The sequence below is a fragment of the Phyllobates terribilis genome, unplaced genomic scaffold, assembly GCF_046119375.1.
Source record: "Phyllobates terribilis strain yellow unplaced genomic scaffold, ASM4611937v1 Scaffold_9__5_contigs__length_417890890, whole genome shotgun sequence".
Taxonomy (NCBI): Eukaryota; Metazoa; Chordata; class Amphibia; order Anura; family Dendrobatidae; genus Phyllobates; species Phyllobates terribilis.
The window spans coordinates 158,038,451-158,058,679 of record NW_027362769.1 but is presented as its reverse complement, the minus strand read 5'-3'; the positions used below and the strand labels follow the sequence as shown (position 1 = coordinate 158,058,679).

General features: G+C 44.9%; 1 protein-coding gene across 1 annotated transcript in view; it reads left to right on the top strand.

Moving 5' to 3' along the window:
- The first annotated feature begins 4,243 nt into the window (after positions 1–4,243).
- Positions 4,244–20,229, top strand: part of KYNU (kynureninase) — a 129,910-nt gene continuing 113,924 nt past the window's right edge. Inside the window, exon 1 of the mRNA XM_073647244.1 lies at positions 4,244–4,378. The gene's annotated coding sequence lies outside the window, so the exon portion shown is untranslated. The remainder of the gene's footprint in view (positions 4,379–20,229) is intronic.

Below are 20,229 nucleotides of genomic sequence, written 5' to 3'. Positions count from 1 at the left end.
GGTTACTCTGATATTATCCATAGGCTCCAGGTGACCGGAGGGTCCCAACCTGGATACCCCAAACATCTCTATGGGACCAGGTGACCGGAGGGTCCCAACCTGGTTTCCCCAAATGTATCCATGGGTTCTGTGATAGTTAATGGAGCAGATCTGTATTCCTCCAGCCATGGTCCCTTGGGCTGGCATCCTGTAGTATCAAAATCTGTGTCCCTCTTTATGGAGCCATGGTATCCTGTAGAGCTGTCATGTAGATTGTTCCTGCTCTGGCAATTGACTTCTGATTCTCTTTTGGCTGTGATATTGTAAAATCCCTCTCATCATCCACAGGTAGGAGGAAAAGTGGCAGGGGCCCGTGTCTCATTGTTTGAGCATTTAATCAATTTGCATAGTTTATCTTCCATTGCTCTGCAAGTCAACAAACTAACTGACCCGGTACAATATGTAATCAGCATATTAGCAAACATCATTGTTTCATGACCCTGAGTCCCTGTCCTCCAGAGATAACAGACAATAAATTACAGAAAATTGTTATGATCTGCTACAAGCACTAAGGAAAGAAAGGAGATCTGTCCCTACAATAGAACTAAGCTAGATCCCTACGATGTAACGGGGAACCTGATCCTGCGATCAGACCCGCTAAAGTCCTCGGCTAGTCTGTACGAAGACCTATAGATGCAAGGGAGGGATCCCTACAAGAACTAGGGACTGGGATAAAGTTGGGCACCTCCTAGCAGAAATTGTAGCAGTAAAAGACAAACACACAACATAGAACATAATGGTCCGAAGACCAAGCTAAACAGACTGAGAAAGGTAACTAAGCACCAGGCTAACTTAAGAGTAGAAATTACAATGAAGTCCAGCAAGGCCAGGAGGGCGGAGCAGGATTAAATAGGCAAACAAGGTAATGTGACCAGCAAGATAGAAAAAACCTAACAGTAGAGTTCTAACAAAAATTTCAACTCAAGTATCAACATCCAGGCTTATTCAAACAATAGTTTGTGTTGATCAACCAAAGAAAAACACAAATTCAAAAGTCAATATAAAGATAAAAATGCATGGCTCCTTGGCTACTGAATTTATGTCTGGATAATTAAGACTAAATGCTGTCTCGTCACAGACCTCTTATAGAACCTGGATGCTGGATGGAGAGTGATGACAACTTGTCTCTTAAGAACGTCCCATGGGATCAGATATGGAGACAATTGGCCAATGAATCACTTTCACCCTGTTCTCCAGAAATGCAACAGATGTGAGTTTTGGATCATTGCCATGTTAGAAAAGTGCACATCTATCACAGAGTGATGGTGGCATCTTCTCTCTCACTATAGAGCAGTACATCTGTGAATTCATAATCCCATCAATGATATGTAGCTTCTTGACACGAGCAGCTCATGCAGCCCCACATACAGTGGGTACGGAAAGTATTCAGACCCCTTTACATTTTTCACTCTTTCTTTCATTGCAGCCATTTGGTAAATTCTAAAAAGTTCATTTTTTTCTCATTAAAGCACAGTCTGCACCCCATCTTGACTGAAAAAATCCAGAAATGTAGAAATTTTTGCAAATTTATTAAAAAAGAAAAACTGAAATATCACATGGCCATAAGTATTCAGATCCTTTGCTCAGTACTGAGTAGAAGCACCCTTTTGAGCTAGTACAGCCATGAGTGTTCTTGGGAATAATGCAACAAGTTTTTCACACTTGGATTCACACGCCATTCTTCCTTGCAGATCCTCACCAGTTCCGTCAGGTTGGATGGTGAACGTTGGTGAACAGCCAATTTCAGGTCTCTCCAGAGATGCTCAATTGGGTTTAGGTCAGGGCTCTGGCTGGGCCAGTCAAGAATGGTCACAGAGTTGTTCTGAAGCCACTCCTTTGTTATTTTAGCTGTGTGCTTAGGGTCATTGTCTTGTTGAAAGGTGAACCTTGGGCAAAGTCTGAGGTCCAGAGCACACTGGAATAGGTTTTCATCCAGGATATCTCTGTACTTGGCAGCATTCATGTTTCCTTCAATTTCAACCAGTCGTCCTGTCCCTGCAGCTGATAAACATCCCCATAGCATGATGCTGCCACCACCATGTTTCACTGTTGGGATTGTATTGGGCAGGTAATGAGCAGTGCCTGGTTTTCTCCACACATACCGCTTAGAATTATCACCAAAAAGTTCTATCTTCGTCTCATCAGACTAGAGACTCTTATTTCTCATAGTCTGGGAGTCCTTCATATGTTTTGAGTAAGCTCTATGCGGGCTTTCATATGTCTTGCACTGAGGAGAGGCTTCCGTCGGGCCACTCTGCCATAGAGGCCCGACTGGTGGAGGGCTGCAGTGATAGTTGACTTTGTGGAACTTTCTCCCATAACCCTACTGCAACTCTGGAGCTCAGCCACAGTGATCTTTGGGTTCTTCTTTACCTCTCTCACCAAGGCTCTTCTCCCACGATTGCTCAGTTTGACTGGATGGCCAGGTCTAGGAAGACTTCTTGTGGCCCCAAACTTCTTCCATTTAAGGATTATGGAGGCCACTGTGCTCTTAGGAACCTTGAGTAATGCAGAAATTCTTTTGTAACCTTGGCCAGATCTGTGCCTTGTCAAAATTATGTCTCGGAGCTCCTTGGGCAGTTCCTTTGAGCTCATGATTCTCATTTGGTCTGACATGCACTGTGAGCTTTGAGGTCTTATATAGACAGGTGTGTGCCTTTCCAAATCAAGTCCTATCAGTTTAATTAAACACAGCTGGAATCCAATGAAGGAGCAGAACCATCTCAAGGAGGATCACAAGGAAATGGACAGCATGTGACTTAAATATGAGTGTCTGAGCAAAAGGTCTGAATACTTATGACCATGTGATATTTCAATTTTTCTTTTTTAATAAATTTGCAAAAATTTCTACATTTCTGTTTTTTTCAGTCAAGATGGGGTGCAGAGTGTACTTTAATGAGAAAAAAATGAACTTTTTAGAATTTACCAAATGGCCGCAATGAAACAAAGAGTGAAAAATTTAAAGGAGTCTGAATACTTTCCGTACCCACTATAACGACACTGACACCACCATGTTTCACTATAGGCACCATGCATTTTTACCCCAGCAATTCTCAGAAGAAAATATATTGATGCAATCACACAACCAGGCTCTGATTCCTGATGTCTTCAGTTTAGGCAGCATGAATCATATGAAATCTCCTCTGTGAGAAAACCCCTTATTATTTTGTGCAGTTTTGTACACAACTTTGCCTGAGGGATTTTATCTTCTACCATCTACATCAACATAGCTTCATATGTCTATTTACCTCATTGTTCTATTAGCTGGTTTCCAGCAGAGCTGAAATGTCCTGCCGTCCTGTATTCTCTGCCTCCACAACAAAGGTTGAAATAACTAAGCAGTAGCACCACAGAGCTGAGACAAGCAGGGCTGACATAATTTTGATGCCTGCTGCTGATAGGTCAAGGATACAAAACTTCAAATGCTCTGTTGATGTATGTGGCGGAAGATAATCCTCTGCCATATCCTTCAGGCAGAGTTGTGTACAGGACCTCACAGTGCACAAAGAAATATAGTGTATCCTATCTGTAGAAGCAATCAGTGTTGGAAACAGAGTAGCGCTATGCTAGAAGCTGAGAGTTACACTCAAGCTGCCCAGCATGGATCATTGTCATCATCACCCTACTCCTATTTAAAGCCCATTAATTCGCACACCTGTGTCTTGGGAGTGAGTTTCTAGTCCCATGTTTGGTTTGAGATTCCTGAGTGTGCCAAGTCCTTACTGCCCACGTGCCTTTCTGCTGGCTACATCAATGTCCGCGATCTGTGTTTCCACCCAGGTCTGAGGATCTGCCTCACCTCATGAGCCTTACAAAGAGACTCCACTGCACATGATCAACCAAGAGCTCTGGAACTACAGCAGAATGGACCCATATAAAACTGGTGGGTAAATTGGCTCAAATTAATAAAAAAAAACCATACAGACACATTATTATAAAACCACATTGTGAATTTTTTTAATATGCTAGACCCCGTGGTGATAACCACGTAACATCAGATCAGGTATTTTAGGAAACTATTGGACCCGAGAATAATGAAGTGACTTTTGTTACAATACACGACTGGAATTTTACACAAATTTACATGTGTTATTCTCACAAAAAAAGTGCCTGTGCAAATAAAAAAAAGTGTTTACAAACTTCCACCTTTCCTTGTGCCTCATTTTGCAGACAAGAGTCCAATAACCTTTGAAACTACACAGGTATTTGCTTACGAATGGGGGTGGGATTTAAAGAGCCAAAGTTACGCCAGCACAAATCATTAGGACAGGAAGAAATGTTTTGTAATTCTGTACTGTGATCTTTGTTACTATCCAGCTTTTCAGACACCAGGAGTAAGGTTTGTACAGACTTATATTGCATAACTATTGCATGAAAGAGTCGTTACTTAATGTACTTAATTGAAAGTATTGTTTAATAAGTCAGTAAATCCAATAGACATATTTCTTATTATGGCTCTAAGAACAAGGTGGGATGTTTAGACAAGAATACTGCTAACAAGGACTGTGCTGTACATAATTAAAGAATGTATTTTATGTATTTCTGTAGATATCTCAGCACATCACAGTTTTTTCTATACCATACTGCAACTTTCCCTGTATTGAATGAGTGGTGTGCTAAGGCAATAACATAGTCACACTTCAATATATTGGCAGCTGTGCTACATTTATGTATACATAATTATAAATATTTATCATAGTGCCAATAGTTGCTACAATGTTGCACCGTACTGTAACAAACATAATCACAAATGTCCAAAAATGAATCAGTACTCTTCAAAAAATTCAGTATTTCAACACTATGTTGAGCCCAAAGGATTTTGCTCAACAAACAAGAAGAGAATTTGATAATATAAAAACATAATTTTTATTGAACTATATTTAAAAAATCACAAACAACAATCAAAACAGGGAATGAATAAAACCGTCGGCAAGACAGATCCATCACAAGTTAATAATCAGGTCTAGTTTACAGCAGAGAACAATATCAGATCAAAGTGAACACCATACAAAATCCCTATCACAGTTGTCTTATAAAGGTAGAGACACCAGGTTTAGCCTCTGCAAAATAGAGGCGTAATCAGACAATCAGAACACCTTGTCAAACATTAAATATATCTCACCCACATGATAATGTGTGCCTCTTTTAAAAGTGCATAGTGCATTGTGCAAAGAGGTACTGTAACAGTAAAACAGGGAGTGAGATAGGGAGTGAGACAGATATTTCCAAACATAAAAACATGTATTTATTTGGTTACTGGTTATTACTAGTGATGAGCGAGCATACTCGCAAGTACTTGGTGCGTGCCCGAGCATGTCAGTACTCGAGATGCTCAGAGCTCGCCGAGTACTTGCGAGATGCTCGGCAGGAGCTCGGGTCCCCTCCCTGCATGTTTGGCGCTCTTTAAAGAGCCAACGAACATGCAGGGATTGCCAGCCACTCATTGTAATGCCACAACCATGTTGGTTGTTGCATTACAGTGACTGGCTGGCCGCACAGCGTCGTCAGGTCTATATCAGACCTGGCGCTGCCATGCTCGTCACCAGGGCTGGCGTCAGCACCTGGCGTACCCGGGCCCTGGACCATCAGGGGGACCCACTCGTTATTGGGGCTCGGGCTGTTCAAGCCCTACTCTGCTTCATGCAGCAAAAGCAGTGTGCGGTCAGTGTGTTGCTTCTCCACCAATCAGGTTCAGTGCTGTCACTTTCAAGACATGGCCACGCGCTGTGCGCAGTGCAGCTGTGTCTGGTAGTAATGACACGCAGGGGCGACACTGCGCCTTTAATTGTGCTTGTGTGTCACACCTGCCGCGTCATTACTACCAGACACAGCCGTACAGCGCACAGCATGCGGCCATGTCTGGAAAGTGACAGTACTGGGCCTGATTGGTGGAGCAGCAGCACACTGACTGCACACTGCTGCTGCTGCATGTAGCAGAGCAGAGCTTGAACAGCACCGGTGGCCTTGCACAGATGCCGGGGAAGCGGCCCGGGCCCTGACGGCGAGTGGGCCCCCCTGATGGTCCAGGGCCATGTGACATGCCTGAGGCCCTGCACTGCCACATGACTAAGGAGCTGGATGGGACACAGGCCAGGTAGAGGTGAGCGAGCTTCCCCAATCCCTATATAAAAAATATTTCTTATGTGTGTGTGCATGCATGATGTGAATGTCTGTGTATGTCAGTGTGTATGACTGTGTATATATATATATATATATATATATATATATATACAGTACAGACCAAAAGTTTGGACACATCTTCTCATTTAAAGATTTTTCTGCATTTTCATGACTATGAAAATTGTACATTCACACTGAAGGCATCAAAACTATGAATTAACACATGTGGAATTATATACTTAACAAAAAAAGTGTGAAACAACTGAAAATATGTCTTATATTCTAGGTTCTTCAAAGTAGTCACCTTTTGCTTTGATGACTGCTTTGCACACTCTTGGCATTCTCTTGATGAGCTTCAAGAGGTAGTCACCGGAAATGGTTTTCGCTTCACAGGTGTGCCCTGTCAGGTTCAATTAGTGGGATTTCTTGCCTTATAAATAGGGTTGGGACCATCAGTTGTGTTGTGCAGAAGTCTGGTGGAAACACAGCTGATAGTCCTACTGAATAGACTGTTAGCTGCTTTTTTCTTGCCATAATACAAATTCTAAGTAAAGAAAAACAAGTGGTCATCATTACTTTAAAAAATGAAGGTCAGCCAGTGCGAAAAATTGGGAAAACTTTGAAAGTGTCCCCAAGTGAAGTTGCAAAAACCATCAAGCGCTACAAAGAAACTGGCTCACATGAGGTCCGCCCCAGGAAAGGAAGACCAAGAGTCACCTCTGCTTCTGAGGCTAAGTTTATCCGAGTCACCAGCCTCAGAAATCGCAGGTTAACAGCAGCTCAGATTAGAGACCAGGTCAATGCCACACAGAGTTCTAGCAGCAGACACATCTCTTCAACAAATGTTAAGAGGAGACTTTGTGCAGCTGGCCTTCATGGTAAAATAGCTGATAGGAAACCACTGCTAAGGAGAGGCAACAAGCAGAGACGTGTTTGGGCTAAAGAACACAAGGAATGGACATTAGACCAGTGGAAATCTGCTTTGGTCTGATGAGTCCAAATTTGAGATCTTTGGTTACAACCACAGTGTCTTTGTGCGACGCAGAAAAGGTGAACGGATGGACTCTACATGCCTGGTTTCCACCGTGAAGCATGGAAGAGGAAGTGTGATGATGTGGGGGTGCTTTACTGGTGACACTGTTGGGGATTTATTCAAAATTGAAGGCATACTGAACCAGCATGGCTACAACAGCATCTTGCAGCAGCATGCTATTCCATCCGGTTTGCGTTTAGTTGGACCATCATTTATTTTTCAACAGGACAATGACCCCAAACACACCTCCAGGCTGTGTAAGGGCTATTTGACCAAGAAAGAGAGTGATGGGTTGCTACGCCAGATGACCTGGCCTCCACAGTCACCAGACCTGAACCCAATCGAGATGGTTTGGGGTGAGCTGGACCGCAGAGTGAAGGCAAAAGGGCCAACAAGTGCTAAGCATCTCTGGGAACTCCTTCAAGATTGTTGGAAGACCATTTCCGGTGACTACCTCTTGAAGCTCATCAAGAGAATGCCAAGTGTGCGCAAAGCAGTCATCAAAACAAAAGGTGGCTACCTTGAAGAACGTAGAATATAAGACATATTTTCAGATGTTTCACACTTTTTTGGTAACTGTATAATTCCACATGTGTTAATTCATAGTTTTGATGCCTTCAGTGTGAATGTACAATTTTTCTAGTCATGAAAATACAGAAAAATCTTTAAATGAGAAGGTGTGTCCAAACTTTTGGTCTGTACTGTATATATATCTGTTTTACATGTGTTTTTAAGAATGTGTTCAAATATGTACATTTCCGGTGACTACCTCTTGAAGCTCATCAAGAGAATGCCAAGAGTGTGCAAAGCAGTCATCAAAGGAAAAGGTGGCTACTTTGAAGAACCTAGAATATAAGACATATTTTCAGTTGTTTCACACTTTTTTGTTACGTATATAATTCCACATGTGTTAATTCATAGTTTTGATGCCTTCAGTGTGAATGTACAATTTTCAAAGTCATGAAAATACAGAAAAATCTTTAAATGAGAAGGTGTGTCCAAACTTTTGGTCTGTACTGTATGTGTATGTATCTGTGCTTGTCTGCGTATTGTGTGTGTATGTCTGTGTACCATGTTCATGTGTGTATGTGTGTGCATGCCTGCGTACCGTGTGCATGCACATGTCTGTGCACTGTGTGTGCGTGTCTGCATATTGTGTGTGTGCCTGCGTATTGTGTGCGTGTCTGCGTATTGTGTGTGCGTGTGTGTCTGCATATTGTGTGTGCGTGTCTGCGTATTGTGTGTGCGTGTCTGCGTATATTGTGTGTCTGCATATTGTGTGTCTGCGTATTGTGTGTGTGTGCATGTCTGCGTATTGTGTGTGTGTGCGTGTCTGCATATTGTGTGTATGCATGTCTGCGTATTGTGTGTGTGCGTGTCTGCGTATTGTGTGTGTGCGTGTCTGTGTATTGTGTGTGTGACGCGCCCCCAGAGCCGTGCCGGGCCTCTAGATGCTGGGGGAAGGGATATGTCACAGCGGCGGCGGCCCGGTCCGTGGCCCAGGGCGGTCAGCAAAAAGGGGAAGGAAAATATTTATATGGGATTTGTAGTTTTTAGGAAGTGTTCGTGATGCCACCTGTGGTTTCTGGTAATAGGTACCAGCGCTGCTTCAGACCTCTGGGGCGGTTGGTAGGGCAGCTGGGATGGAACGACTCCCCACAGGTGGAGCAGGCCCCAGAGCAGTGTAGAATAGATGGTGGTGATGCTGGGGCTTGTGGTGCAGGACAGATGGCGCAGCGGAAATAACTGACGGAGGCAGCGGAGTGCAGTCATCTGAGTTTACTCACAGTTCTGTTCAAGTTCCTCAGGTACACTGTACGGGTGTCAGCCTCCCGCGTCGCACTGCGTCTACCAGATAAGGGGGTCCAGCACTTTCTCAAGTATATTAGGAGCGCTTGACGGAACCCCGCTTTCCTTATGTTCCTTACTAGACCGACTTCCCGTGCTGGGTCTTCTCCCTCCTGCCCTGCGCTTCCCCACACACAGTCCCGATCGGGTGCTCTGAAGTCCCTCTGGGCAACCTGGAGTTCCCGGACCTACTTGATGCCCTTCACGGTGACTAGGGTGAGGCTGTGGCAACTGCACCATGGAAGCGCAAAAGCCTCCGGTTTTCCAGCCGAGACCTGGAGTAACACGGCTGGTCCAGGGACCCGTTCCCTTCTTGCGGCCTGATCCCTTTGACACTTGGCAGACTCGGGCGTACGGGTGCCATCCTGCCATCCTCACCGTACCCCCTGGGATCCCTTATGTTAACGGAGCCTTTCTCCTCTGCTCCCCTCCTGGGCCTCTATTACTAGGCCCCTTTCTGGAGCAGAGCTCCTGAAGAGACTCTGCTCCCCTCCTCTCCTTTCACTGAATCACACTCACTCTCTCTACTGCCACCCTAAGATGGCTTCCCTTTATATACATCCTACAATGGTTCTCCCCTACTCTAAATCCTCCACCCTCACCCACTACTGGTTTCCCCTCTCTTCGGTTCCCCCCACTCCAGCCAGGGACAGGGCTCAGCAGAAACACAGTGCATCTTGCCCTTCTAGCTGGCCTGGAGTAGTGTAGTGCTGAATGCGGGTGTTGGGGTTCCGGGCAGCACTCCCTCCTTACCTGAGACACGACACCTCTGGTTGAGGTGCAGTACCTCTGTGGCGACTGAACCCTCAGGGGTGCCACATGTGCGCGTGACTGCGTATTGAGTGTGTGTGCTTGTCTGCGTATTGTGTGTGCGTGCTGTGTGTGTGTGCGTGCGTGCCTGCGTACTGTGTGTGTGTGCATGTGTGGCGCCCCTGAGGGTTCTGTCGCCACAGAGATACTGCACCTTACCCAGAGGTGCGGTGTCTCCCTTCTCTCAGGTAAGATGGGAGTGCTGCACGGAACCCCAACCACCTAAATCCAACACCACACTGCTCAGGCCAGCAGGAGGGGCAAGACGCAATGTAGTTTTCTGCTGAGCCCTGACCCTGGCTGGAGTGGGGGGGGGGACCCAAAGTTAGGGGGAATCAATAGTGGGTGTAGGTGGAGGAAGAAGATACAGGAGGTATATAATGGGAAGCCATTTTTGGAGAGGAGTTCAGTTTCTAGTGAGGGCTGTTCAGAGGAACAGTCTGGGAGCAGAGGCTCAGTCAGAGCTCTGTTCCACAAGTTAGGGCGCAGGATAGAGGCCCCGGAGGGTAGCAGGGAGTAGGCTCCGTTCTACTACGAGGATCCTAGGGGGTACGGCGCGTGCAGGACGGCACCCGCACGCCCCTCTCCTGCCAGGTGTCAGAAAGGATCGGTTGCTTCACTCTAAACCCCAGGGGGTCAGGTTGGTCCCGAATCCGACATACTGGAAGGACTTCAGCATACCCGAGGAGGATTGAGAGTGGGCAGCGTAGGGCAACGGTTTGAAGGACCAAGTGTGAAGTAGGTCAAAGTAGAAACACAAGAAAGTGGGGTTCCGCCAGGCATTCCTAAACTGCTTCAGGAAAGATTGAAACCCTGCCCGGTGAACGCAGCGCGACGGGGGAGGCTTTCACCTGTAAAGCGCACTTGTGAATTGCCTAAGAACTGTAAGTAAAACCCTGGACGACTGCATCGAACAGCCTCTGTCTGTTTCTTCACCGGCGCCATTAATCCTCACCGCACTGCAATGCCCAGCACACCACTCATTCATCTATCTACACTGCCCTGAGGCCCGCTCCACCTGTGGGGAGCTGTACCATCTTTATCTGCCTTGACACCTGCCTCAGAGGACTGTTGCAGCGCTGGTGACCTTCACCAGACACCACAGGTGGCGTCACGAATTCTCTGAACTGTTATTAGTATTTACTACCCCTTTGTGCACTGACCGCCCTGGGCCAGCCACCGTGATATACTATCCCGAATAGTAAGGCCCTTGGGGGCGAATCACATGCATGTCTGCGTACTGTGTGTGTGTGTGCGTGCATGTCTGCGTACTGTGTGTGCGTGCATGTCTGCATACTGTGTGTGTGCGTGCATGTTTGCATATATGAAGGATGAGGTGACAGGCTGGGCCCTGTGTTGAATACCTATATTTCTCCGCCATATCAGTGCATCATGAATCATGGTATGTGCTAAAGGGGCCCACTGAGACTCTTTGGCCCGGGGCCCACAAAAACCTGGAGCTGGCCCTGCTGGTCACAGTCACTCTGGAATCAGACAGTGTAGGGAGAGGTGCTGCTGAGCTAGGGAGAGATTTACTTGTTTATTAGGTAGTGTAGGTAGAACAGAGGTACAGTTAGGTCCATATATATTTGGACAGAGACAACATTTTTCTAATTTTGGTTCTAGACATTACCACAATGAATTTTAAACAAAACAATTCAAATGCAGTTGAAGTTCAGACTTTCAGCTTTCATTTGAGGGTATCCACATTAAAATTGGATGAAGGGTTTAAGAGTTTCAGCTCCTTAACATGTGCCACCCTGTTTTTAAAGGGACCAAAAGTAATTGGACAGATTAAATAATTGTAAATAAAATGTTCATTTCTAGTACTTGGTTGAAAACCCTTTGTTTGCAATGACTGCCTGAAGTCTTGAACTCATGGACATCACCAGACACTGGGTTTCCTCCTTTTTGATGCTCTGCCAGGCCTTCACTGTGGTGGTTTTCAGTTGCTGTTTGCTTGTGGACCTTTCTGTCTGAAGTTTAGTCTTTAACAAGTGAAATGTATGCTCAATTGGGTTGAGATCAGGTGACTGACTTTGCCATTCAAGAATAATCCACTTCTTTGCTTTAATAAACTCCTGGGTTGCTTTGGCTTTATGTTTTGGGTCATTGTCCATCTGTAGTATGAAACGACGACCAATCAGTTTGACTGCATTTGGCTGGATCTGAGCACACAGTATGGCTCTGAATACATCAGAATTCATTCGGCTGCTTCTGTCCTGTGTCACATCATCAATAATCACTAGTGACCCAGCGCCACTGGCAGCCATGCATGCCCAAGCCATCACACTGTCTCCGCCATGATTTACAGATGATGTGGTATGCTTTGGATCATGAGCTGTACCTCGCCTTCGCCATACTTTTCTCTTTCCATCATTCTGGTAGAGGTTGATCTTGGTTTCATCTGTCCAAAGAATGTTCTTCCAGAACTGTGTTGGCTTTTTTAGATTTTTTTTAGCAAAGTCCAGTCTAGGCTTTTTCTTCTTGATGCTTATGAGTGGCTTTCACCGTGCAGTGAACCCTCTGTATTTACTTTCATGCAGTTTTCTCTTTATGGTAAATTTGGATATCGATACGCCTACCTCCTGGAGAGTGTTGTTCACTTGGTTGGCTGTTGTCAAGGGGTTTCTCTTCACCATGGAGATTATTCTGCGATAATCCACCACTGTTGTCTTCCGTGGGTGCCCAGGTCTTTTTGCATTGATGAGTTCACCAGTGCATTCTTTCTTTCTCAGGATGTACCAAACTGTAGATTTTGCTACTCCTAATATTGTAGCAATTTCTCGGATGGGTTTTTTCTGTTTTTGCAGCTGAAGGATGACTTGTTTCACCTTCATGGAGAGCTCCTTTCACCGCATGTTTACTTAACCCTAGAACGCATAACCATAAAAATCTACATTTGCACATACCTGGGGCCTTTTAGGCCCGTGTGCAAATAACATGGAATAACTCAAACAAAAATAACTAACAACTATATACCTGAGGAATACCTAGAGTTTCAAAATTCTAACTAAAGTAATCTTGCAGAAAATAGAAAACAATTAACAGGGCGGGCCTGCGAGGCCCCAGGTATGCGTTCTAGGGTTAACAGCAAAACCTTCCAAATGTAAGCACCACACCTCAAATGAACTCCAGGCCTTTTAACTGCTTAATTGAGAATGACATAACGAAGGGATTGCCTACACCTGTCCCTCAAATAGCCTTGGAGTCAATTGTCCAATTACTTTTGGTTCCTTTAAAAACAGGGTGGCACATGTTAAGGAGCTGAAACTCCTAAACCCTTCATCCAATTTTAATGTGGATACCCTCAAATGAAAGCTGAAAGTCTGAACTTCAACTGCATCTGAATTTTTTTGTTTAAGATTCATTGTGGTAATGTCAAGAACCAAAGTTAGAAAAATGTTGTCTCTGTCCAAATAAATATGGACCTAACTGTATATTACACATATCCACCTCAACAAACAGTCCTACTGAGGACTAATCCATCTGCAGAGATATCAGGCAGGCAGTGTATATAGGCAGGCAGGGTATATAGCAGACTGCAGTGCATATAGCACAAGAGGCTCCATTCCAATTCTACCTTCTGCTGCTGTTAGATATTTCTATACAAAGGCCCAGGTCTCAGGGGCCAGGAATACTTTTTTTTTGGATCTTAATTCTCATTATTTGCTTAAAAAGAAATCCAGAGAACACCGTTTTTCTGCGCCATTTGCTTTTTGGCAGTGAAGAATACAGCCAGCTCCTTTCCATATTACAGCGCTAGAAATGCAGCTATTTAAAACTGTGGTTTCTCCGTCACACGGATCACATATACGTTTTCAGAAAATGGAGGACTACAGGGAGTATATTATACGATATGGAGGACTATGGGGTGCATTATACTATATGGAGGATAATGGGGTACAGTATACTATATGAAGGACTATGGGGCCCAGTATACTATATAGAGAGCTATGTGGGGTCCATTATAATATTTAGAGGGCTATGTAGCGGACATTAAAAGATTTGAAGGGCTAGCGGGGGCCAATATACAATGTGGTTTGGTGCCATTATCATAGAATCATAGAATAGAATTATAGAATGGTAGAGTTGGAAGGGACCTCCTGGGTCATCTGGTCCAACCCCCTGCTCAAAGCAGGATTCACTAGATCATCTCAGACAGATGTCTGTCCAGCCTCTGTTTGAAGACGTCCATTGAAGGGGAACTCACCACCTCTCGTGGCAGCCTGTTCCACTCATTGATCACCCTAACTGTCAAAAAGTTTTTTCTAATATCTAATCTGTGTCTCCTCCCATTTAGTTTCATCCCATTGCTTCTAGTCTTTCCTTGTGCAAATGAGAATAAAGATGATCCTTCTACAATGTGACAGCCCTTGACATATTTGTAGACAGCTATTAAGTCTCCTCTCAGTCTTCTTTTTCGCAAGCTAAACATTCCCAAATCCTGCAACCGTTCCTCATAGGACATGGTTTGCAGACCAGTCACCATTCTGGTCGCTCTTCTCTGAACTTGCTCCAGTTTGTCTATGTCTTTTTTAAAATGTGGTGCCCAAAACTGTACACAGTATTCCAGATGAGGTCTGACCAAAGAGGAGTAAAGACCAATAATGACTTCACGTGATCTAGACTGTATGCTTCTGTTAATACATCCCAGAATTGTATTTGCCTTTTTTGCTGCTGCATCACATTGTTGACTCATATTCAGTCTATGATCTATTAGTATACCTAAGTCTTTTTCACATGTACTGTTGCTTAGCTCTATTCCTCCCATTCTGTATATGCTTTTTTCATTTTTATTGCCCAGATGTAGTACTTTGCATTTTTCCCTGTTAAAAACCATTCTGTTGGTTGCTGCTCACTGCTCCAGTTTATTTAGGTCTTTTTGAATCCTCTCTCTCTCTTCTCTAGTATTAGCTATCCCTCCTAGCTTTGTGTCATCAGCAAATTTAATCAGTTTACCCTCAATTCCTTCATCTAAATCATTGATAAAGATGTTGAACAATACAGGTCCCAGGACAGAGCCCTGTGGTACCCCACTTGAGACATTCATCCAGCTGGATGTGAAGCCATTTACAACCACCCTTTGAGTCCGATCACTAAGCCAGTTATGAATCCACCTAACAGTAGCCTGGTCCATTGCATACTTGGTCATTTTTTCAATAAGGATGGTGTGAGATACTTTGTCAAATGCTTTGCTGAAGTCAAGATATACTATATCTACAGCATTTCCCTGATCCACCCAGTCAGTGATTCTGTCATAGAAGGAAATTAAGTTAGTCTGACATGACTTGTTAGTTACAAACCCATGCTGACTCTGGTTAATCACTTCATTCTTATCCATTTACTTACATATATGTTGTTTAATAATTTGTTCAAAGATCTTTCCTGGTATAGAAGTCAGACTCACCGGCCTATAGTTCCCTGGGTCCACCTTCTTCCCCTTTTTGAAGATAGGAACAACATTTGCTCTTCTCCAGTCTTCTGGGACTTCTCCTGTTCTCCAAGAATTTTCAAAGATTATGGAGAGTGGTTCTAAAATTTCTTCTACGATCTCCTTCAGTACTCTGGGGTGTAATTCATCTGGACCTGGAGACTTGAACTCATTTATGTTAGCTAAATATTCCCTCACAATCTTTCTGTTTACAGATAACTTGGATTCCTCTATTCCTTTAAAAGGACAGTGAAGATCAGTTGATGTTACATTTTCTTTCTGAGAGAAAACAGATGCAAAATAGGAGTTAAAAAGTTCGGCCTTCTCAACATCCTCTCTTACCATTTCTCCATTTTCATCCTGTAAAAATCCTATAGCATCTTTGACTTTTCTTTTACTTTTGACATACCCCCAAAATCCTTTTTATTGCTTTTGACATCTCTTGCAAGCCTTAATTCATTGTCAGCTTTAGCTAACTTGATACGTGCCCTGCAGGATCTGCAGACTGCATTATAATCTTCTTTAGGTATGCCTCCCTCTTTCCATTTAATAAACATTTCTTTCTTTCTTTTTAGCATGTGTTTAAGTTCTGTGTTCATCCATCCTGGTTTCCTTAAATGCTTCCCACTCTTCCTACTTTTCGGGATTGTTAACGATTGTGCTTTGAGAATCTCATTTTTAAAAATTTCCCATCCTTCCTGGACATTTTTGTCCTTAAGGACATCCAGCCATTGGATCCCTCCTATTCTCTTTCTGAGTCTATTAAAATCTGCCTTTCTAAAATCTAACCTTGAAGTTTGAGTCTTCACATGTCTTCCTCCTCTAGTTATCCAAAATTCTATAATAGCATGATCGCTGCCTCCTAGGGTCCCAGCCACCTTTACCTCCTCAACCATTTCCTCCCTGTTTATAAGGATTAGATCCAAAGTAGCAGATCCCCTTGTTTTCTCCCCTACCTTTTGGAAGATAAAGTTGTCAGCAAGAGAGGATAAGAATTTTCTTGACCTGTTAGTTTTACTTGAGAGAGATTCCCAACAAATGTCTGGATAGTTGAAATCTCCCATGACCACTACGTCATATTTTTTGGAGAACTTGGTCATTTGATACATAAAGAGTTCATCCATATCTTCAGCTTGCCCAGGTGGCCTGTAGTAAATGCCTACAATGGTGTCCTTTCCGTTGTTCTCTCCTTGTATTCTTACCCAAACAGTTTCCACAGAACTCCCAGTCTCTGAAGCTTCAATCTCTGTGCAGATATACGCTTTTCTAACATACAATGCGACACCTCCTCCTCGTTTATCAAGTCTGTTTCTTGCAAATAAGTTGTATCCTTTTAGCCTTTTATTCCAATCATGTGTATCGTCCCACCAAGTTTCAGTGATTCCAATGACATCATATTTCTTTTCCTGAATTAGTAGTTCCAATTCTCCTTGTTTGTTGCCCATGCTTTGTGCATTTGTATAAAAACATTTTAGTTTGTGATTGGTTTCTCTTCCTCCCATATTTTTATTATTTAAATTGTTTTGTTTTTGTTCTTCCTTTCCACTTCCAGTAGCAGAGATCTCAATAGTATTTGTCAGCTGTATGGCTTTTTCTGGCCTTTTGCTTCCCTTCCCACATTGTTCTAGTTTAAAGCTCTCCTGATGAGTGTAGCAAGGCGACTTCCAAATACATGTTTTCCAGTCTTCGTAAGGTGCACCCCATCTCTAGCAAGTAGTCCATCGTATAGGTAATTCATTCCGTGATCCAGAAATCCAAATCCTTGTTGACGGCACCATCGACGTAGCCCGTTGTTCACCTGTAGAATCTTATTCCACCTCATTGTTCCATGGCCATCCACTGGGAGGATGGATGAGAAGACCACCTGCGCTCCCAATTCTTTCACTTTCTTGCCTAAGTCTTCAAAGTCACTGCTGATGGTTTCCAGGTCCTTTCTTGCGGTGTCATTTGTCCCCACATGTATTAGCAGGAATGGGTAGTGATCTGTAGGTCTGAAGAGTCTTGATATCCTGTCAGACACATCTTTAATTTTTGCTCCTGGAAGACAGTACATTTCTCTTGAGGTTATGTCTGGTCTGCAGATAGCGGCCTCTGTTCCTCTTAACAGGGAATCCCCCATGACCACCACTCTCCGTTTTTTCTTCACAACATTCTTCTTTTTCCATCCAGGAGGATTCTGAGGGCTTACAAGGTTATTCATTGCTGGCAAAGTGTTATTTTGCTGTATTTCTTCATGGTTCTCCTGCTTGAGAGCCTGGTACTGGTTCCTGAGCAGTATGGGTGCTGACTGCCTCTCGATCCTCCTGCTTCTGTGGGTCACATGCTTCCATTCCTCTGTTTCATCAGGTGCAGTTCGAATTTCTTCTCTTTCTGAATCATGAAGAGATAATTCTGCTCTGTCTAAGAACTCTTCACCTTCCTTAATGATTTTCAAGGTAGTTAACCTCTCTTCTAGATTTCGCAACTTTTCCTCCAACAGGGACACAAGCTTGCATTTCTGGCATGTGAAGTTTGGCTTTTCCACTGGCAAGTCTGTGAACATGTAGCAGGATATGCAGCTCACCAAATGGCTCCTGGACTCTTCCATGTTCTTACTGTTAATGTTCTGAAAACAGTGAAAAAAGCTTAAAAATGCGCGCGCCAATAGGCGCGCGGTTTACCGATGACCTCTTTTCAGCTCCAACAGCCAAAATCCAGTGTTCTTTGAGCTCGCGGAGACTCTTCACTTACCCCAAAATGCAGTGGGAATATGCAAATTATCTCCTCAGAACTCCTCCCCTGGTTTACCGATGTCCTCTTTTCAGCTCCAACAGCCAAAATCCAGTGTTCTTTGAGCTCGCGGAGACTCTTCACTTACCCCAAAATGCAGTGGGAATATGCAAATTATCTCCTCAGGACTCCTCCCATTATCCTACTTGACTGTGTGGGGTTCACAGCTGGGGGTTCATATAGTGTTGGGTGTAACATCCCTGGTGGCATGCTGGCATGGCTTACCACCTCCCACCATGCAATACCGCCATCTTACCTATCAGTCCAGGCTGCACACTTTGCTCCAGTACCTGCTGTGTGCATGTCTCTTGTCTGATTGCTTAGGGCGGCGGCACGGTTACTGCCTGTTTCTTATAGTTACTGTGTGCACAGTCCTAATGCGTCCCCAGCCTATTGCTGTGAGTCAAAGGATACTTAAACCTCCTCCACCCAGTAGGAGGTGCCTGAGCAACACTTTCTTTCAGTGTGTTCTGTGCAACTGAGTAGCCAGGTCCAGTCCTGTATCTTGTCTGCTTCTGCCACCCTGGGGGCTGTATACCCAGGCCCGTTACCTGTATCTATGACTTCTAGTCTGTTTACGCCACCCTGGGGGTTGAGTTCCCAGGCTCGTTCCTGTATCTTGTTCCTGGTTCAGTTCATGTTTAAACAGTGTCCTAGCCCGTTACTTGTTTGTCTCTATGTCCGTATCTTCCCTTTTCCTGCAGTGTCTGAACCTACACCTAACTCCAACTCGTTGTCTCTGTACTTCTGTTTGTGAGTTTAGTGTCCACTCACTACTTCATTGTAAGTACCTTGTGTGTATTTGCTCTGCTCTGCTTGTCTACTGCACTTGCGGGTTTTGTTCTGCTCTGCTTGTCTACCGCACCTGAGGGTTTTGCTCTGCTCTGCTTGTCTACTGCACCTTCAGGTTTTGTTCTGCTCTGCTTGTTTACCGCACCTGCGGGTTTTGCTCTGCTCTGCTTGTCTATTGCACCTGCGGGTTTTGCTCTGCTCTGCTTGTCTACCGCACCTGCGGGTTTTGCTCTGCTCTGCTTGTCTACCGCACCTGAGGGTTTTGCTCTGCTCTGCTTGTCTGCCACACCTGCGGGTTTTGCTCTGCTCTGCTTGTCTACCGCACGCTGGGTTTGCTCTGCTCTGCCTGTCTACTACACTTGCGGGTTTTGCTCTGCTCTGCTTGTCTACCGCACCTGCGGGTTTTGCTCTGCTCTGCTTGTCTACCGCACATGCGGGTTTTGCTCTGCTCTGCTTGTCTACCGCACCTGCGGGTTTTGCTCGGCTCTGCTTGTCTACCGCACCTGAGTGTTTTACTCTGCTCTGCTTGTCTACCACACCTGCGGGTTTTGCTCTGCTTGTCTATAGCACCTGAGGGTTTTGCTCTGCTCTGCTTGTCTACCGCATCTGAGGGTTTTGCTCTGCTTGTCTACCGCACCTGCGGGTTTTGCTCTGCTCTGCTTGTCTACCGCACCTGCGGGTTTTGCTCTGCTCTGCTTGTCTACCGCACGCGGGTTTTGCTCTGCTCTGCTTGTCTACCGCACCTGCGGGTTTTGCTCTGCTCTGCTTGTCTACCGCACCTGCGGGTTTTGCTCTGCTCTGCTTGTCTACCGCACCTGCGGGTTTTGCTCTGCTCTGCTTGTCTACCGCATCTGCGGGTTTTGCTCTGCTCTGCTTGTCTACCGCACCTGCGGGTTTTCCTCTGTTCTGCTTGTCTGCCACATCTGCGTGCTTTGCTCTGCTTGTCTACCGCACCTGCGGCTTTGTTCCTGTATCCCAGTCTGTACTAGTCCCTATCCTGCCTGCATTCCTACCTGCCAGTACCCACCTGTCTGCATACCAGCCATGCCTGCCAGTACCCACCTGTCTGTATGCCAGCCTAACCTGCCTGTTCCTGTATTCCCCGGTGTGGGTCAACAGTTGTGACCGGGGTCTGACCTGGAGTAGCACCTGGTCAGTCTGCTCGGTTCCTCCCTGGTTCACGGAGTCGACTGAGCCGCCGTGTGACCTTGGTCGGACCGAGTTGATACTTAGTCACGCCCCTCCAGGCACTCCTCGGTCCATGGTCCAGTGGGATCACTAACCACGCTCACGGCAGTCAGTCCAGACGTGTGCGTAACATTGAGGTCATCATAGTTTGCTGGGGGAGTTGAGGGTCATTATACTGTGTGTGGAGGATACTGTG